Raw genomic sequence first — 5,562 nt, 5'->3', positions numbered from 1 at the left:
CCACTCTCATTTACTTATTTATTTATTGAGATGAAGTCTCACTTTGTCACCCTGCCTGGAGTGCAGTCATGTGATCTTGGCTCACTGCAACCCCTGCCTTCCAGTTTCAAGTGATCCTCCTGTCTCAGTCTCCTGAGTAGCTGGGATTACACACATTACAGATACAGGTATGCGCCACAACGCCCAGCTAATTTTTTTTTTTATTTTTAATAGAGACGGGGTTTCACCATGTTGTCCAGGCTGGTCTGGAATTCCTGGGCTCAAGTGATCTGCCTGCCTTGGCCTCCCAAAGTACTGGGCTTACACGTGTCAGCCACTGTGCCTGGCCACTTTTTATTAGTAAAGAAAATCATTTGCAAATTTTGGTTCTTCATATGTTTTATTAGTGACAATATTTATTTATAATATAACCCAGCCAGGCATGGTAATATGTGCTCATACCTGTAATCCCAGCACTTTGGGAGGCTGAGGTGGCTGGATCACTTGAGGTTAGAAGTTTGAGACCAGCCTGGCCAACATGGTGAAACCCTGTCTCTACTAGAAATACAAAAATTGTAGTCCAGCTACTCAGGAAGCTGAGGCACAGGAATTGGTTGAACCCAGGAGGTGGAGGTTGCAATGAGCCAAGATTGTGCCACTGCACTCCAGCCTGGGTGACAGAGCAAGATCCTGTCTCAAAATAATAATAATTAAAATAACTTATGGCCAGCTGCGGCAGCTCATGCCTGTAATCCCAGTACTTTGGGAGGCTGAGGTGGGTGGATCACCTGAGGTCAGGAGTTCAAGACCAGCCTGACCAACATGGAGAAACCTTGTCTCTCCTAAAAATACAAATAATTAGCTGGGCTTGGTGTTGCGTGCCTGTAATCCCAGCTACTCGGAAGGCTGAGGCAGGAGAATTGCTTGAACCTGGAAGGCGGAAGTTGCGGTGAGCCAGGATTGCACCATTGCACTCCAGCCTAAGCAATAAGAGCAAAATTCCATCTTAAAAATAAACAAATGAATTGACCAATAACAGGTAAGTAAGGAGATTGAATCAGTAGTAAAAAGTTTCTCATTAAAGAAAAGCCCAGGACCAGATGGTTGCACTGGTGAATGCTACCAAACATTTAAAGAATATTCCTTGGTAGAATATTTTAAATTAGTGATTCAAACTACTCATTATTGGTCTATTCAGATTTTCTATTTTTTCATGACTCTGTCTTCCTCTAGCTTGTATATGTCTAGGAACTTAACCATTTCTTCTAGGTTATCCAATTTGCGGCATGTAATTGTTCATAGTAGTCTCTTATGATCCTTTGTGTTTCTGAGTACCCATTGTAAATTCTCCTCTTTCATTTATAGCTATTTGGATCTCCTGTCTTATTTTCTTAACCTGGCTAATGCTTTGTCATTTTTTTTTTTTTCAAAAAAACAATTTAGTTCACTGATCTTTTCTATTTTTTTTCTAGTCTCTATTTCACTTACTTGTGCTCTAATCTGTATTATTTCCTTTCCTCTGCAAACTTAGTTTGTTCTTGTTTTTCTAGTTCCTTCAGATGGAAAGTTACATTGTTTGTTTGAGATCTTTCTTTTTCTCAATAGGCCTGTATCACTGTTACTTTCCCTCTTAAACTTCTTTTGCTGCATCTCATAAATTTTTGTTGTTGTTGTTGAGATGGATCTCACTCTGTTGCCCAGGCTGGAGTGCAGTGGCATGATCTCAGCTCACTGCAACATCCCCCTCCCAAGTTCAAGTGATTCTCCCACCTCAGCCTCCCAAGTACCTGGGACTACAGGTGCCTGCCACCATGCCTGGTTAATTTTTGTATTTTTAGTCGAGATGGTGTTTCACTATGTTGGTCAGGCTGGTCTTGAACTCCTGACCTTGAGTGATCCGCCAGCCTTGACCTCCCAAAGTGCTGAGATTACAGATGTGAGCCACTGCGCCTGGCCACATCCCATAAATTTTGGTATGTTGTGTTTCCATTTTCATTTGTCTTAAGATATTTCTGATTTCTTCTTTGATCCATTGGTTGTTCAGGAGTGTTAATTCCACATACTTGCGAATTTTCCAAGTTTTCTCCTCTTATTTATTTCCAGTTTCATATCATTGTATGAAACCTTTCCTCCATGTGGTGGTAGATATAAATACGTACATATGTATAGGTTTCCATTTGATTCCTGGCTCATAACTCCCAGAGTCTTTGTTACAGTCTTTTGTTATAAAGTTGGTGTGTTAGGCCTTTCTGACTTTCTCCAGCCTTCCTTTCACCTGCCCCAAGGCAGGACTCTAATCTGATTGTGGGTCATAAAACCACCATTCCAGAGAGGGTCTCATCCCATACCCTGGAGGAAGGAGTGCTAACGTCATGAAGCTTCCTAAAAAGCCAGGAAGACTGGATTCAGAGAGCTTCTGGGTAGCTGAACACATGCAAGTTCTTGGAGGGTAGCTCGCACAGGGAGGGCATGGAAGTTCTGTGCCCCTTCCTGTATACCTCACCCTGGGCATTTCTTCGTCTGTATCCTCTGTAATAAAATAAATTGATAAACATGTTCCCCTGAGTTCTGTGAGTCACTGTAGCAAATTAATTGAACTCAGAGGGGTTGGGGGAACCCCAACTTGAAGCCAGTTGTCAGAAGTTCTAGAGGCCCCAGACTTGTGACTGGTGTCTAGCAGGGTGGGGGGAGGGAAAGAGGACAATCTTGAGGGGCTGAGCCCTTACCCTGTGGGATTGAACAGTATTTCCAGGTAAATAGTGTTGGAATTGAATTGGAAGACATCTAGTTGGTGTTTGTTGCCAAACTGATTGCTTGCTTGTTGGTGGGGAGAAACCCCACATATTTTGGGGTCACAGAAGTCTTCTGTATTGATGCTTGTTGTGCTGGTGTGAGAGCAGAGAAAAAACACAGTTTGAGGTTTTTCTGAAACACTTGGCTATAAAAACACACTGTTCTGGTTGACAGTTACATTTTATTGTGGCTGATTAGATAAAAGGTGGAGCAAAAGAGAACCTCTGTGAACCACCAAAGAACTCAAAACAGAAAGCAAAAATATTATGGTAAAACAATGTCACCCAATGCTGTCTCAGAGGCTAATCTTGGCCCTAGAGCACTGCACATCTCCATTATCACATTTCTATGGTGGAGCTTAGGGCCTCTGTGACTCCTTTGCTCCCTTAGAAGAGAAAGTCCCTGTCAGAATATACAAATATATAAATATCCCTCTGTTTCGGGGGGAGAATGGTAAACCAAACAAATAACTGTCTTTTATTTTTAGTTAAGTCACTGTATCTTTTAAAATCCTTTTTTTTTTTCTGTGTCAAGCATCATTTTTACTAGAACTTCATGTTTTTTCAGATAGTGTTCTTTATTTATTCTTTTCTGGACAGAACATTTTAAAAGTTTGTATCTCCTTTTTGCATTCTTTCACTGTGATCACAAGTCAGAGATAAAATCCAGCTGGATCTGGTAACTGTTGAGAAAGGGCTTAAATGAAGCCATGCAATGGTAAATTCAGATATGCCTTTCTGGTTACAGCTCATGTTTCCACATTTCACTGTAGCCCAAAGGCAAACACATATATACTGACAAACCACCAACACAAAACCAGAGTAGGAGCAGGTGGCAAGGGCTCACACCCGTTCTCACAGGGATACCAAGGTGGGAGGAAGGCTTGAGCCTAGGAATTTGAGGCCAGCCTGGGCAACATAGTGAGACTCCGTCTCTACATGTATATATATATATATATATATATATATATATGTACTTTATGTAATACAAAAGCTAGATGGGGTGGAACAGAGTCATTTATCATTTCAAGGTCTGAAGTTATGATTTCTGAGAACCTGGAGAACTGAGAATTTAGGAAAAAGACAAAGTATTGTTTCTAATTACAGGAAAACAGGAGAAGATATAATTTTGACAATCTGGTAAATTTAAGAGAGACAAGGGTGATCATGATCGATGTTTCCAACATGTGCTTCTGATTTTCTGAAGAATATACGACAATATTAGAAGCCAAAGGGTAGGCTCTCTGCTCCTCCTATTCGACATACAGTTGCATCTTGCCTCCCATCACCAGCTGCATCCCTGAGACACCATAGGGAAGGTGAAGGTCAGAGTCAATGGATTTGGTCGTATTGGCCGCCTGGTCACCAGGTCTGCTTTTAGCTCTGGTAAAGTGGATATTATTGCCATCAATGATCTCTTCATTGACCTCAACTACATGGTCAACATGTTCCAGTATGATTCCACCCATGGCAAATTCCATGGCACCATCAAAGCTGAGAATGGGAAGCTTATCATCAATGGAAATCCCATCACCATCTTCCAGGAGTGAGATCCTCCAAAATCAAGTGGGGCGATGCTGGCACTGAGTACGTGGTAGAGTCCACTGGCATCTTCATCACCATGAAGAAGGCTGGGGCTCACTTGCAGGGGGAAACCAAATGGGGCATCATCTGTGCCCCCTCTGCTGATGCCCCCATGTTCGTGATGGGCGTGAACTATGAGAAGTATGAAAATAGCCTCAGGATTGTCAGCAATGCCTCCTCCACCACCAAATGCTTACTGTCCCTGGCCACGGTCATCCATTAAAACTTTGGTATTGTGGAAGGATTCTTAACCACCCCATCACTGCCACCCAAAGGACTGTGGATGGCCCCTCTGGGAAACCGTGGCATGATGGCCGTGGGGCTCTCCAGAACATCATCCCTGCCTCTACTGGCACTGCCAAGGCTATTGGCAAGGCCATCCCTGAGCTGAACGGGAAGCTCACTGGCATGGTCTTCCGTGTCCCCATTGCCAACGTGTCAGTGGTGGACCTGACCTGCTGTCTGGAAAAACCTGCCAAATGTGATGACATCAAGAAGGTGTAAAGCAGGCATCAGAGGGTCCCCTCAAGGGCATCCTGGTTTACACTGAGCACCAGGTGGTCTCCTGTGACTTCAACAGCGACACCCACTCTTCCACCTTTGATGCTGGGGCTGGCATTGCCCTCAATGACCACTTTGTCAAACTCATTTCTTGGTATGACAATGAATTTGGCTACAGTAACAGGGTGGTGGATGTCATGGCCCACATGGCTTCCAAGGAGTAAGACCCCTGGACTACCAGCCACAGCAAGAGCATGAGAGGAAGAGAGAGGCCCTCACTGCTGGTGAGTCCCTGCCACACTCAGTCCCCTACCACACTGAATTGCCCATCCTCACAGTTTCCATGTAGACCCCTTGAAGAGGGAGGGGGCCTAGGGAGCCCCACCTTGTCATGTACCATCAGTCAAGTCCCCTGTGCTCAGCCTAAAACAAACAAACAAACAAACAAACAAACAAACAAACCAAAAAGAAGTCAAAGGGTAAATGTTCTTTCTTGCATTTAAGGGTCAACAGAGGCAACTGTAAAGAACTACCTTTTTATTTTTATTTTATTTTATTTATTTTTTTTTTGAGACAGAGTTTCACTCTTGTTACCCAGGCTGGAGTGCAATGGCGCAATCTCAGCTCACCGCAACCTCCGCCTCCCGGGTTCAGGCAATTCTCCTGCCTCAGCCTCCCGAGCAGCTGGGACTACAGGCACGTGCCA

At 43.7% G+C, this 5,562-nt stretch overlaps 1 pseudogene across 1 annotated transcript; it reads left to right on the top strand.

The window, feature by feature from the left end:
- The first annotated feature begins 3,992 nt into the window (after window positions 1–3,992).
- On the top strand, window positions 3,993–5,280 carry LOC119467186 (annotated as a pseudogene). Its single transcript, XR_005195715.1, has one exon. The product of XR_005195715.1 is annotated as a glyceraldehyde-3-phosphate dehydrogenase-like (transcript).
- Window positions 5,281–5,562: the final 282 nt, after the last annotated feature.

Source organism: Cebus imitator, unplaced genomic scaffold (assembly GCF_001604975.1).
Source record: "Cebus imitator isolate Cc_AM_T3 unplaced genomic scaffold, Cebus_imitator-1.0 Scaffold265, whole genome shotgun sequence".
NCBI lineage: Eukaryota > Metazoa > Chordata > Mammalia > Primates > Cebidae > Cebus > Cebus imitator.
This window is presented reverse-complemented; position numbering and strand designations above follow the sequence as displayed.